The sequence below is a fragment of the Ranitomeya imitator genome, chromosome 2 (genome assembly GCF_032444005.1).
Source record: "Ranitomeya imitator isolate aRanImi1 chromosome 2, aRanImi1.pri, whole genome shotgun sequence".
NCBI classification, from domain to species: domain Eukaryota; kingdom Metazoa; phylum Chordata; class Amphibia; order Anura; family Dendrobatidae; genus Ranitomeya; species Ranitomeya imitator.
This window is the reverse complement of record NC_091283.1, coordinates 342,388,279-342,404,408: the sequence shown is the minus strand read 5'-3', so window position 1 is coordinate 342,404,408 and position 16,130 is coordinate 342,388,279. Positions and strand designations below refer to the sequence as shown.

At 45.2% G+C, this 16,130-nt stretch overlaps 2 protein-coding genes across 2 annotated transcripts in view; both read right to left on the bottom strand.

Annotated features, from left to right (window-relative positions):
• The window catches only part of LOC138663697 (gastrula zinc finger protein XlCGF57.1-like), a 130,819-nt gene that overhangs the window by 73,813 nt on the left and 40,876 nt on the right, over positions 1-16,130 (bottom strand). The window lies entirely within an intron of this gene.
• Positions 1-16,130, bottom strand: part of LOC138667868 (zinc finger protein 182-like) — an 86,912-nt gene that overhangs the window by 30,272 nt on the left and 40,510 nt on the right. The gene's annotated exons all lie outside the window — the stretch shown is intronic.

Genomic DNA, 16,130 nt, shown 5'->3' with positions numbered 1-16,130 from the left:
ATCTCCCGTGGGGACCACACAGGCTGAGATGTGTCACTATGGCCCATCAGAGCTACTCCCAGCTCACAGTTGATCTGTGAGGACCTCACTGGCTGAGGTGCATCGGTACGACTCCTCACTAGTACTCACAAAGTCCATTAGTTGAGGGCCACACACTCCTTGTTGTTTCACTGCATCTTTGACTCTCCGTAGGAGAACTCGTGTCCCAGTTTGGTGACACTGTGGCTTCCTCTCCTTTACAGACAATGGTTTGCTTAAATCCTTGTCTAAGATAAGAAATCCTTCCTTAAATTAATGTCCTTTATTTAGGCCTTCTGCTCACCCAGGGCAAAGTTCCTACCATTTTTAAGGGAAGGTGCCATAAAAAAAAATTCAACAATTGAAAAACAAAAAAGTATAGTATTATAGTTTGAATGAAAAAAATGTTTTTAATGAAGTAAAATATGAAAAATAATTTAAAAAGGTTTGGTATTTCCACTTTTAAACACTATGGGGAGCAGCTACTGAAATTTGCTATGAAAACCTAGTGTACAACTCACATTAATTTACGACTGCAGTAAATGTGGGCGGAGTCTGATCACATGTATGTGATGTCACTGTTCCCCGCCCCTTCTGGGTGTTTGTAACAGGATAAGAGCGGATGAAGTTTAGGATCAGTGAGGAGCCATTTTGTTGGTGACTTCCAGTGATACTGACAAGTAGACATTGTCACCGACGACGGCCAGCAGCACTGATTCTTCTTTTTGGTTCTACTCGCTGTATCATAAGCTGGGGTTAGATACGTGGAGTGTATCACGTGCTGTGATTAGATATGCTTAGAGTAACACATGTTAAGATTAGATACAGGGCTAAGTGTAGTGTATCACATGATGGGATTAGATACTGAGCTCAGCGGAATGTATCACACAAGGGACTAGATACACAGTATCTAATGTATGCAATGTGTGACCCCGCTCTGTCCACTTCTCGAGGAGCAGTGGTGTAATGTGTGACCCCGCTCAGTCCACTTCTATGGGAGCAGTGCAGTAATGTGTGACCCCCGCTCCGTCCATTACTACTCCCATAGAAGTAGACAGAGCAGGGCCACACCTTACACCACTATTTCTATAGAAGTGGACAAAGCAGAGTCACACATTAAATCACTGCTTCCATAGAAGTGGACAAAGTGGGGTCACACATTACATCTCTCCTCCCATAGAAGTGGACGAAGCGGGGTCACACATTACACTATTATTCTTATAGAGGTGCAAGGAGCTGGGTCACGCATTACATGACTACTCACAAAGAAGTGGACAGAGCGGGGGAGGTCACGCAACCAGCCAAGGTAAAGCAGACAGCTGGAGACTGATACTGTTAGGCTGAGAAGGTCTCTGGTGATTGGGCCCTTTCCAGCCTAAAAATACCAGCCCACAGGGCGTCAGAATTGGCGCATAACATATGATGCACGATATGATCCATAGCCTTGGCTTTTCTCGATTGCCCTGGTGTGGTGAGAATTAGGGTAAAGGTAGTTGGGGCTGATGACAGCAGTGATTTGTCAAAAATCACATCTGGCATCAATACCCATGGTTAATAATGGGGGAAGTAATGAATATACACACACCGTATAAACTTGAGTATAAGCCGAGATTTTCAGCCCATTTTTTTAGGCTGAAAGTGTCCCTCTTGGCTTATACTCGAGTCATTGTCCATGGGGGGTCGGCGGAGGAGGGGGAGCGGCGGCTGTCACATACTCACCTGCTCCTGGCGCGGTCCCTGCATCTCCGATGGTCTCCGGGCGTGGCAGCTCTTCCAGCTTTGAGCGGTCACATGGTACCTCTCATTACAGTAAGGAATATGGATGTGACTCCATTCCCATACGGGTGAAGCCGCATATTCATTACTGTAATGACCGGTACCGGTGACCGCTCAAAGCTGGAAGAGCTGCCAAGCCCGGAGAGTCCATCAGGGAAGCTGCCAGGGACCACTCTGGGAGCAGGTGAGTATAATGGGGAGGGGGAGCACATAGATATTCACCTCTCCTCGTTCCACCGCCGGGCGCCGTCTTCCACGTCATCTGCCTGTGACGCTCAGGTCAGAGGGCGCGATGACATGGTTAGTGCGCCCCTCTGCCTGAGTGTCAGTGCGGAGGATGGGGAAGACACAGTGGCGCCCGGCGGTGGAACGGGGAAAGGTGACTATAGCAAGTGAGAGGTGAGTATGTCATTTATTTTTTTTAATCGCAGCAACAGTATATGGGGCATAATAGTCTATGGAGCATCTTATTTGGCCATAATCAGCATTTGTGCAGCATTATATGGGGCAAATATCTCTATGGAGCATCTTATGGGGCCATAATCAGCATTTGTCCAGCATTATATGGGGCAAATGTGTCTATGGAGCATCTTATGGGGCCATAATCAGCATTTGTGCAGCATTATATGGGGCAAATGTCTGTATGGAGCATCTTATGGGGACATTATTAACCTTTGTGCAGCATTATATGGGGCATATTTTAATATGGAGCATCTTATGGGGACCATCATGAACTGTATGGAGCGTTATATGGGGCTCCTGATTCAATATGGATATTCAAAAACACTTAACCTACTGAGGTCTCAATTAATTTTATTGGTACCTATTTTTATTTTTGAAATTTACCGGTAGCTGCTGCATTTTCCACCCTAGGCTTATACTCGAGTCATTAACTTTACCCAGATTTTTGTGGCAAAATTAGGGGTCTCAGATTATACTCGTGTCGGCTTATACTCGAGTATATACGGTATATATATATATATATATACGGATTGGCATCTGCACCGTCGCAGCTACAGCCACAAAATTTTGCACAGTCACACGTCTGGACCCCGAGAGCGTCATGGGCTATGTTGTGAGGCGAAATTTTAACCCCACGCGTTCCAATTCACCAAACAATTTTGCCCCTCTCTACATAATGGGGAAAAAGTGAAAGGAAAAGTGTTGGAGGCAAATTGACAGCTGCCAGATGTGAACAAGGGGGACTTAAAGAGTGAGAGCGTTGGCGCGGAAGAGTATATACCGTACAGTTGCTAAGGTGGGGCCCCGACATGGGATACTCACCACACACGGGGATATGAACACCCACACAAAATGCGCCACACACTACCACGTGCTTGAACACATACCACCCTCAGCACACATTTCACCACACATACACCAACCTCGCCACATAAAAGTCGAAAAACAACAGTCGCCGCGCAAAACTTGCCACATGCAAAACTAGGCTCACGCAAAACTCGCCAAACGTGCAAAACTCACCTCATGGAAAACTCGCCACATGCAAAACTTGCACACGCTGAAAAATTGCCACATGCAAAAGTTGCCTCACACAAAACTTGCACATACTCAAAACGCACCAAACATAAAACTCGCAAAGCGCAAAACTCGCCATGCGCAAAACTTGCTGCACACAACTTGCTACACTAACCTGTCACATGCAACTCGACACACAAAAAGTTGCTACACGCATGTCGCAACACAAAAGTCGCTACATGCATGTTGCCACATGCAACTCAACACACACAACTTGACACATGAAACTCGCCCCAAAACACACACAAGTCTGGCATTATCCTTCAAAAATAAAAATCTGATTAATAAGCAGACAAACTACAAGAGCAACAAATGTACCATATAGGAAATACGGCAGCTGTCAGTCACACGACCTGTCTATTATGTGTATGTGTGAGCTAATATATACAGTCAGGGGGGAGGGCTTCCTGTTGGCTGGGGATTTATCAGGCTGCCAATTTAGCTTACAAATACTGAGGTAAAAATACTGACCAAATAACGTGTGAACGCGGTCTAATACAGGAGGAGATGACATACAGATATATACTATATACAGGGGAGATGACACACAGATATATACTATATACAGGAGAGATGACACACAGGTATATACTATATACAGGAGGAGATGACACACAGGTATATTGCCCAGACACGTAGTATATTGCCCAGACACGTAGTATATTGCCCAGTGACGTAGTATATTGCACAGCCCACGTAGTATATTGCCCAGGCCACGTAGTATAATGCCCAGCGACGTAGTATATTGCACAGCCCACGTAGTATATTGGCCAGCCACGTAGTATATTGCCCAGGCCACGTAGTATATTGCCCAGGCCACGTAGTATATTGCCCAGCCACGTAGTATATTGCCCAGGCCACGTAGTATATTGCCCAGCCACGTAGTATATTGCCCAGCCACGTAGTATATTGCACAGCCACGTAGTATATTGCCCAGGCCACGTAGTATATTGCCCAGCCACGTAGTATATTGCCCAGGCCACGTAGTATATTGCCCAGCCACATAGTATATAGCAGAGCCACGTGGTATATTGCCCAGCACAGAGCCACGTAGTATAAGACTTTAAAAAAAAATAAACATATACTCACCTATAGCCCGTTGACCAGCGACGTAGTATTTTGCCCAGTGACGTAGTATATTGCACAGGCCACGTAGTATATTGCCCAGCGACGTAGTATATTGCCCAGAGACTTTAAAAAAAAATAAACATATACTCACCTATAGCCCGTTGAAGTCGTGCTATACTCGCCATCCACCGCCTTTCCTGCTCCTCGCCACGCTCCCTGGATCGCTCCATTGCAAGCGGCATCTTGCAGTCCCAGGACTGGTGTGAGCAGGACCTATGATGACGTCGCGGTCACGGCAGGTCCTTGTCGCACACCAGCCCCGGACGGGACCGGAAGCAGCCGCTTGCAAAGGAGCAGTCCCGGGAGCGTGGCGAGGAGCGAGAAAGGCGGCGGAGGGTGAGTATAGCAGGTTTTTTTTTTTATTATTATTTTTAGCATCAATAGTAAATAGTTGGGGACACACAGGGTTAATAGCAGCGGTAACGGAGTGCGTTACACCGTGGGCCGTTACCGCTGCCATTAACCCTGTGTGAGCGGTGAGTGGAGGGGATTACAGAGCGGGCGCCGGGCAATGAGTGCAGGGGAGTAGGGGAGGGACTAATCAGACTGTGGCCGTCGCTGATTGGTCACGGCAGCCATGACAGGCAGCTGCCGAGACCAATCAGCGAACGAATAACCGTGACAGAAGGACAGACAGACAGACGGAAGTACCCCTTAGACAATTATGTATATAGATAGAGCATCATGTGTGGCCATTATACAGTATGGAGCACTGTGTGGCCATATTTTTTGTTTATAATTATTGTTTATGAAACAGTGCGATCAGCAATGCTAAATGGCTGTGGTTGGGACGTGGATATGGGTGTGACTAGTTGTGAAATGGGTGTGCTCAGAGGCGTGGCTTAAAATTTGCCGTGGTTCGCTGCGCGCTGCAAACTTTATCCCTCTTTCCCCTCTTCAAAAGTTGGGAGGTATGGTTTAACTGCGCCCTTACTTGTATATGTTTGAGGAAAAGGTGTGTGTAAATGGGTGTGGCTTAAAAATGGCTATGGTTTTTCTTCACAAACACAGAACCTGTTAAAAATTTGAATCCCACCCCTACCTATATGCTTACATAACTTTGTTGCGCTATGGGGGGCCAGGAAGATTTCTTGCACAGGAGCCCTCTGCAGTCTGTGTCCGCCCCTGATACTATATACAGGGGAGATGACACACAGGTATATACTATATACAGGGGAGATGACACACAGGTATATACTATATACAGGAGGATATGACACAGGTATATACTATATACAGGGGAGATGACACACACATATATACTATATACAGGAGGAGATGACATACAGGTATATACTATATACAGGAGGAGATGACACAGGTATATACTATATACAGGGGAGATGACACGTATATACTATATACAGGAGGAGATGACACACAGATATATACTATATACAGGGGCAGATGACACACGTACAGTGGGGCAAAAAAGTATTTAGTCAGTCAGCAATAGTGCAAGTTCCACCACTTAAAAAGATGAGAGGCGTCTGTAATTTACATCATAGGTAGACCTCAACTATGGGAGACAAACTGAGAAAAAAAATCCAGAAAATCACATTGTCTGTTTTTTTAACAATTTATTTGCATATTATGGTGGAAAATAAGTATTTGGTCAGAAACAAACTTTCATCTCAATACTTTGTAATATATCCTTTGTTGGCAATGACAGAGGTCAAACGTTTTCTGTAAGTCTTCACAAGGTTGCCACACACTGTTGTTGGTATGTTGGCCCATTCCTCCATGCAGATCTCCTCTAGAGCAGTGATGTTTTTGGCTTTTCGCTTGGCAACACGGACTTTCAACTCCCTCCAAAGGTTTTCTATAGGGTTGAGATCTGGAGACTGGCTAGGCCACTCCAGGACCTTGAAATGCTTCTTACGAAGCCACTTCTTCGTTGCCCTGGCAGTGTGCTTTGGATCATTGTCATGTTGAAAGACCCAGCCACGTTTCATCTTCAATGCCCTTGCTGATGGAAGGAGGTTTGCACTCAAAATCTCACGATACATGGCCCCATTCATTCTTTCATGTACCCGGATCAGTCGTCCTGGCCCCTTTGCAGAGAAACAGCCCCAAAGCATGATGTTTCCACCACCATGCTTTACAGTAGGTATGGTGTTTGATGGATGCAACTCACTATTCTTTTTCCTCCAAACACGACAATTTGTGTTTCTACCAAACAGTTCCAGTTTGGTTTCATCAGACCATAGGACATTCTCCCAAAACTCCTCTGGATCATCCAAATGCTCTCTAGCAAACTTCAGACGGGCCCGGACATGTACTGGCTTAAGCAGTGGGACACGTCTGGCACTGCAGGATCTGAGTCCATGGTGGCGTAGTGTGTTACTTATGGTAGGCCTTGTTACATTGGTCCCAGCTCTCTGCAGTTCATTCACTAGGTCCCCCAGCGTGGTTCTGGGATTTTTGCTCAGCGTTCTTGTGATCATTCTGACCCCACGGGGTGGGATTTTGCGTGGAGCCCCAGATCGAGGGAGATTATCAGTGGTCTTGTATGTCTTCCATTTTCTAATTATTGCTCCCACTGTTGATTTCTTCACTCCAAGCTGGTTGGCTATTGCAGATTCAGTCTTCCCAGCCTGGTGCAGGGCTACAATTTTGTTTCTGGTGTCCTTTGACAGCTTTTTGGTCTTCACCATAGTGGAGTTTGGAGTCAGACTGTTTGAGGGTGTGCACAGGTGTCTTTTTATACTGATAACAAGTTTAAACAGGTGCCATTACTACAGGTAATGAGTGGAGGAAAGAGGAGACTCTTAAAGAAGAAGTTACAGGTCTGTGAGAGCCAGAAATCTTGATTGTTTGTTTCTGACCAAATACTTATTTTCCACCATAATATGCAAATACATTGTTAAAAAAAACAGACAATGTGATTTTCTGGATTTTTTTTTCCTCAGTTTGTCTCCCATAGTTGAGGTCTACTGTTATGACCTGGTGGTCCGGACAATAATGGACCTGGTGGTTAATGACCTGATAGTTACTGATAATAAAGGACGAGCTCTGGGACGTGGGAACTCTGCTGACCGCAATCCCTAATCCTATCAAACACACTAGAAATAGCCGTGGATTGCGCCTAACGCTCCCTATGCAACTCGGCACAGCCTAAGGAACTAGCTAGCCCTGAAGATAGAAAAATAAAGCCTACCTTGCCTCAGAGAAATTCCCCAAAGGAAAAGGCAGCCCCCCACATATAATGACTGTGAGTAAAGATGAAAATACAAACACAGAGATGAAATAGATTTAGCAAAGTGAGGCCCGACTTACTGAACAGACCGAGGATAGGAAAGGTTACTTTGCGGTCAGCACAAAAACCTACAAAAAGACCATGCAGAGGGCGCAAAAAAGACCCTCCGCACCGACTCACGGTGCGGAGGCGCTCCCTCTGCGTCCCAGAGCTTCTAGCAAGCAAGACAACAATAAAAATAGCAAGCTGGACAAAAAAATAGCAAACCAAAGAAATACAAGCTGGAACTTAGCTTCTGCTGGGAAGACAGGTCACAAGAACGATCCAGGAGTGAACTAGACCAATACTGGAACATTGACAGGTGGCATGGAGCAAAGATCTAAGTGGAGTTAAATAGCGCAGCCAGCTAACGAATTAACCTCGTCACCTGTGGAAGGAAACTCAGAAACACCCACCAGAGGAAGTCCATGGACAGAACCAGCCGAAGTACCATTCATGACCACAGGAGGGAGCCCGACAACAGAATTCACAACAGTACCCCCCCCCTTGAGGAGGGGTCATCGAACCCTCACCAGAGCCCCCAGGCCGACCAGGATGAGCCAAATGAAAGGCACGAACCAGATCGGCAGCATGAACATCAGAGGCAAAAACCCAGGAATTATCTTCCTGACCATAACCCTTCCACTTGACCAGGTACTGGAGTTTCCATCTCGAAACACGAGAATCCAAAATCTTCTCCACCACATACTCCAACTCCCCCTCAACCAGCACCGGGGCAGGAGGATCAACGGATGGAACCACAGGCGCCACGTATCTCCGCAATAACGACCTATGGAACACATTATGGATGGCAAAAGAAGCAGGAAGGGCCAAACGAAATGACACAGGATTGATAACCTCAGAAATCTTATACGGACCAATGAAACGAGGCTTAAATTTAGGAGAGGAAACCTTCATAGGAACATAACGAGACGACAACCAAACCAAATCCCCAAAACGAAGTTTGGGACCCACACAGCGCCGGCGGTTAGCGAAACGTTGAGCCTTCTCCTGGGACAATGTCAAATTGTCCACCACATGAGTCCAAATCTGCTGCAACCTATACACCACAGTATCTACACCAGGACAGTCCGAAGACTCAACCTGCCCTGAAGAGAAACGAGGATGGAAACCAGAATTGCAGAAAAACGGCGAAACCAAAGTAGCCGAGCTGGCCCGATTATTAAGGGCGAACTCAGCCAACGGCAAAAAGGACACCCAATGATCCTGATCAGCAGAAACAAAGCATCTCAGATATGTTTCCAAAGTTTGATTAGTTCGTTCGGTCTGGCCATTTGTCTGAGGATGGAAAGCCAAGGAAAAAGACAAATCAATGCCCATCCTAGCACAAAAGGATCGCCAAAACCTCGAAACAAACTGGGAACCTCTGTCAGAAACGATGTTCTCCGGGATACCATGTAAACGAACCACATGCTGGAAAAATAATGGCACCAAATCAGAGGAGGAAGGCAATTTAGACAACGGTACCAAATGGACCATCTTAGAAAAGCGATCACAAACCACCCAAATGACCGACATCTTTTGAGAGACGGGGAGATCCGAAATAAAATCCATAGAAATATGCGTCCAGGGCCTCTTCGGGACCGGCAAGGGCAAAAGCAACCCACTGGCACGAGAACAGCAGGGCTTAGCCCGAGCACAAGTCCCACAGGACTGCACAAAAGAACGCACATCCCGTGACAAAGACGGCCACCAGAAGGATCTAGCCACCAAATCTCTGGTACCAAAGATTCCAGGATGCCCAGCCAACACTGAACAATGAATCTCAGAGATAACTCTACTAGTCCATCTATCAGGGACAAACAGTTTCTCCGCTGGGCAACGGTCAGGTCTATCAGCCTGAAATTTTTGCAACACCTGCCGCAAATCAGGGGAAATGGCAGACAAAATTACCCCCTCTTTGAGAATACCCGCCGGCTCAGGAACACCCGGAGAGTCAGGCACAAAACTCCTTGACAGGGCATCAGCCTTCACATTCTTAGAGCCCGGAAGGTACGAAACCACAAAATCAAAACGGGAGAAAAATAACGACCATCGAGCCTGTCTCGGATTCAACCGTTTGGCAGACTCAAGATAAGTCAAATTCTTGTGATCTGTCAAGACCACCACGCGATGCTTGGCTCCTTCCAGCCAATGACGCCACTCCTCGAATGCCCACTTCATGGCCAACAACTCACGATTACCAACATCATAGTTACGCTCAGCAGGCGAAAACTTTCTAGAAAAGAAAGCACATGGCTTCATCACCGAGCCATCAGAACTTCTTTGCGACAAAACAGCCCCTGCTCCAATCTCAGAAGCATCAACCTCAACCTGAAACGGGAGCGAAACATCTGGCTGGCACAACACAGGGGCAGAAGAAAAACGACGCTTCAACTCCTGAAAAGCCTCTACAGCTGCAGAAGACCAATTGACCACATCAGCACCCTTCTTGGTCAAATCAGTCAACGGTTTAGCAACAGTAGAAAAATTAGTGATGAAGCGCCGATAAAAATTAGCAAAGCCCAGGAACTTTTGCAGGCTCTTCACAGATGTCGGTTGAGTCCAATCGTAAATGGCCTGGACTTTAACAGGGTCCATCTCGATAGTAGAAGGGGAAAAAATGAACCCCAAAAATGAAACCTTCTGAACTCCAAAGAGACACTTTGACCCCTTCACAAACAAGGAATTCGCACGAAGGACCTGGAACACCATTCTGACCTGCTTCACATGAGACTCCCAATCATCCGAAAAGACCAAAATATCATCCAAATACACAATCAGGAATTTATCCAGGTACTCTCGGAAGATGTCATGCATAAAGGACTGAAATACTGATGGAGCATTGGAAAGCCCGAATGGCATAACCAGGTACTCAAAATGGCCCTCGGACGTATTAAATGCTGTTTTCCATTTATCACCTTGCTTAATACGCACAAGATTATACGCCCCTCGAAGATCTATCTTGGTGAACCAACTAGCCCCTTTAATACGAGCAAACAAATCAGACAGCAACGGCAAAGGATACTGAAATTTGACTGTAATTTTATTAAGAAGGCGGTAATCAATACAAGGTCTCAAAGAACCATCCTTCTTGGCCACAAAAAAGAACCCTGCTCCTAACGGTGATGACGACGGGCGAATATGGCCTTTCTCCAAGGATTCCATTATATAACTCCGCATAGCGGTGTGTTCTGGCACAGATAAATTGAACAATCGGCCCTTAGGAAACTTACTACCAGGAATCAAATTAATTGCACAATCGCAATCCCTATGAGGAGGTAGGGCACTGGCTTTGGGCTCATCAAATACATCCCGATAATCCGACAAAAACTCTGGAACTTCAGAAGGAGTGGAAGACGAAATAGACAAAAATGGAACATCACCATGTACCCCCTGGCAACCCCAGCTGGACACAGACATAGATTTCCAGTCCAATACTGGATTATGAACCTGTAGCCATGGCAACCCCAAAACGACCACATCATGCAGATTATGCAACACCAGAAAGCGGATATCCTCCTGATGTGCAGGAGCCATGCACATGGTCAATTGGGTCCAGTACTGAGGCTTATTCTTGGCCAAAGGCGTAGCATCAATTCCTCTCAATGGAATAGGATACTGCAAGGGCTCCAAGAAAAAAACACAGCGCCTAGCATACTCCAAGTCCATCAAATTCAGGGCAGCGCCTGAATCCACAAATGCCATAACAGAATAGGATGACAAAGAGCAAATCAGAGTAACAGACAATAGAAATTTAGACTGTACCGTACCAATGGTGGCAGACCTAGCGAACCGCTTACTGCGCTTAGGACAATCGGAGATAGCATGAGTGGAATCACCACAGTAAAAACATAGCCCATTCCGACGTCTATGTTCTTGACGTTCAGCTCTGGTCAAAGTCCTATCACATTGCATAGGCTCAGGCCCATGCTCAGATAGTACCGCCAAATGGTGCACACCTTTACGCTCACGCAAGCGTCGATCGATCTGAATGGCCAAGGACATAGACTCATTCAGACCAGCAGGCATGGGAAACCCCACCATGACATCCTTAAGGGCTTCAGAGAGACCCTTTCTGAAGATTGCTGCCAGGGCACATTCATTCCACTGAGTGAGCACAGACCACTTTCTAAACTTCTGACAATATATCTCCGCTTCATCCTGACCCTGACACAGAGCCAGCAAGATTTTCTCTGCCTGATCCACTGAATTAGGTTCGTCATAAAGCAATCCAAGCGCCAGGAAAAACGCATCAACATTACGCAATGCCGGATCTCCTGGCGCAAGGGAAAATGCCCAGTCTTGAGGGTCACCACGTAACAAAGAAATAATGATCTTTACTTGTTGAACAGGGTCACCTGAGGAGCGAGGTTTCAAGGCAAGAAACAATTTACAATTATTTTTGAAATTCAAGAACTTAGATCTATCACCAAAAAACAAATCAGGAATTGGAATCCTAGGCTCTGACATCGGATTCTGAACCACAAAATCTTGAATGTTTTGTACCCTTGTAGTGAGATTATCCATCCAAGAGGACAGACCTTGAATGTCCATGTTTACACCAGTGTCCTGAACCACCCAGAGGTAAAGGGGAAAAGAGAGACAAAACACACTGCAAAGAAAAAAAAAATGGTCTCAGAACTTCTCTTATCCCTCTATTGAGATGCATTAGTACTTTGGGCCACCTGTACTGTTATGACCTGGTGGTCAGGACAATAATGGACCTGGTGGTTAAGAGCACACGGAATGACCTGATAGTTACTGATAATAAAGGACGAGCTCTGGGATGTGGGAACTCTGCTGACTGCAATCCCTAATCCTATCAAACACACTAGAAATAGCCGTGGATTGCGCCTAACGCTCCCTATGCAACTCGGCACAGCCTAAGGAACTAGCTAGCCCTGAAGATAGAAAAATAAAGCCTACCTTGCCTCAGAGAAATTCCCCAAAGGAAAAGGCAGCCCCCCACATATAATGACTGTGAGTAAAGATGAAAATACAAACACAGAGATGAAATAGATTTAGCAAAGTGAGGCCCGACTTACTGAACAGACCGAGGATAGGAAAGGTTACTTTGCGGTCAGCACAAAAACCTACAAAAAGACCACGCAGAGGGCGCAAAAAAGACCCTCCTCACCGACTCACGGTGCGGAGGCGCTCCCTCTGCGTCCCAGAGCTTCTAGCAAGCAAGACAACAATAAAAATAGCAAGCTGGACAGAAAAATAGCAAACCAAAGAAATACAAGCTGGAACTTAGCTTCTGCTGGGAAGACAGGTCACAAGAACGATCCAGGAGTGAACTAGACCAATACTGGAACATTGACAGGTGGCATGGAGCAAAGATCTAAGTGGAGTTAAATAGAGCAGCCAGCTAACGAATTAACCTCGTCACCTGTGGAAGGAAACTCAGAAACACCCACCAGAGGAAGTCCATGGACAGAACCATTCATGACCACAGGAGGGAGCCCGACAACAGAATTCACAACAGTCTACCTATGATGTAAATTACAGACGCCTCTCATCTTTTTAAGTGGTGGAACTTGCACTATTGCTGACTGACTAAATACTTTTTTGCCCCACTGTATATACTATATACAGGAGGAGATGACACACAGGTATATACTATATACAAGGGAGATGACACGTATATACTATATACAGGAGGAGATGACACACAGATATATACTATATACAGGAGCAGATGACACACAGGTATATACTATATACAGGAGGAGATGACACACAGGTATATACAATATACAGGAGGAGATGACATACAGGTACATACTATATACAGGAGATGACACACAGGTATATACTATAACAGGAGCAGATGACACAGGTATATACTATATACAGGAGGAGATGACATACAGGTACATACTATATACAGGAGATGACACACAGGTATATACTATAACAGGAGCAGATGACACAGGTATATACTATATACAGGAGGAGATAACTTACAGGTTTATGCTATATACAGGAGGAGATGACACAGGTATATACTATATAAAAGAGGAGATGACATACAGGTATATACTATATACAGGAGCAGATGACACACGTATATACTATATACAGGAGGAGATGACACAGGTATATACTATATACAGGAGCAGATGACACACAGGTATATACTATATACAGGAGGAGATGACACACAGGTATATACTATATACAGGAGGAGATGACATACAGGTACATACTATATACAGGAGATGACACACAGGTATATACTATAACAGGAGCAGATGACACAGGTATATACTATATACAGGAGGAGATAACTTACAGGTTTATGCTATATACAGGAGGAGATGACACAGGTATATACTATATAAAAGAGGAGATGACACATAAGTATATAGAGGAGGAGATGACATAGAGCAGATATTTACTATATACAGGAGGAGATAACTTACAGGTATATAGTATATACAGAAGAGATGACATACAGGTATATACTATATACAGGAGGAGATGACATACAGCAGGTATATACTATTTACAGGGGAGATGACATACAGGTATATACTATATACAGGAGATGACATACAGGTGTATACTAAATATAAGGGAGATGGCAAACATGTATATACTGAGGGGAAAATGAGAGGTGTGAGGTGAAAATGAAAAGGTGTGAGTGCAAAATGAGAGGAGTGAGGGAAAATAGTGGAGTGATCTGAAAATGGCAGATATGATGTCGAAATGACAAGTGTTAGGGGGGAATGAGAGGAGTGAGGGGGAAAATGAGAGGTGTAAGGGAGAAAATGAGAGATGTGAGGGGGAAAATTAGAGGTGTGATGGGAAAATAAGAGAAGTGAGGCGCTGTAACTAACCACAGATGTTTACTATGCCACGGCATTATATATATATATATATATATATATATATATATATATATATATATATATATATATATATATATATATATATATATATATATATATTTTTTTTTTTTTTTTTTTTTTTTTTTATTATTATTATTATTATTATTATTATTATTTATTTATTTATTTATTTCTGAAACCCATACAAATCCGACATTGTCCAGGGGATTTGACTTAAGGTACCGTTACACTAAACGATTTACCAACGATCACGACCAGCGATACGACCTGGCCGTGATCGTTGGTAAGTCGTTGTGTGGTCGCTCTCCAGCTACCAACGATGCCGAAGTCCCCAGGTAACCAGGGTAAACATCGGGTTACTAAGCGCAGGGCCGCGCTTAGTAACCCGATGTTTACCCTGGTTACAATTGTAAATGTAAAAAAAAAAAAAACAGTACATACTCACATTCCGGTGTCTGTCACGTCCCCCGCCGTCAGCTTCCCACACTGTGTCAGCGCTGGCCGTAAAGCAGAGCACAGCGGTAACGTCACCGCTGTGCTTTACGGCCGGCGCTCACAGTCAGTGCAGGAAGCTGAAGGCGGTGGACGTGACAGACACTGGAATGTAAGTATGTACTGTTTTTTTTTTTACTTTTACAATGGTAACCAGGGTAAAGTCTTCGAAAAACACCGTTAACCGGTGAGTAACTGAGTCCATGACAGCACTACGGAGAGAGGGGATCCGCCCTTCAGGAACAGGAAACCTACAGATACATAAGGGCGGCACCTCTCCCACGCATCAGTTGGTTTACAGAGCACAAGAGGACCACCAAGGTTAATAGCATACATAATAAACAATAATACAATAACTAACTATTCACTACCCGTGAATTACATATAAATGAAGGAAGAGGTGTACACCCAGAACTTAAGAAGACGGGAGGGTATGTACAGGTGCTGTCATGGACTCCGAAAAACACCGTTAACCGGTGAGTAACTAAGACTTTATTCGGTCGTCCATGACAGCACTACGGAGAGAATTACAGAGAGTAACTAACTAGGGAGGGACTACAGCTTGCAGCACCCTTACACCAAAAGAGAGGTCAGAGGAGGCACCCAGGTTCAATCTATAATGGTTATAGAAAGTGTTTGGAGAAGACCAAGTAGCAGCCTTACAAATCTGGTCAATCGACACCTCCAATCTTTCCGCCCACGAAGCCGCCATAGCTCTAGTGGAATGCGCTTTAAGACCTTCAGGCGCCGGCTTACCCTTTGAGATGTTTGCCAGCGAGATAGCCTCCCTGATCCATCTAGCTAAAGGTACCGTCACACTAGACGATATCGCTAGCGATCCGTGACGTTGCAGCGTCCTCGCTAGCGATATCGTCCAGTGTGACAGGCAGCAGCGATCAGGCCCCTGCTGTGCTGTCGCTGGTCGAGGAAGAAAGTCCAGAACTTTATTTGGTCGCTGGACTCCCCGTAGACATCGCTGAATCGGCGTGTGTGACACCGATTCAGCGATGTCTTCACTGGTAACCAGGGTAAACATCGGGTAACTAAGCGCAGGGCCGCACTTAGTAACCCGATGTTTACCC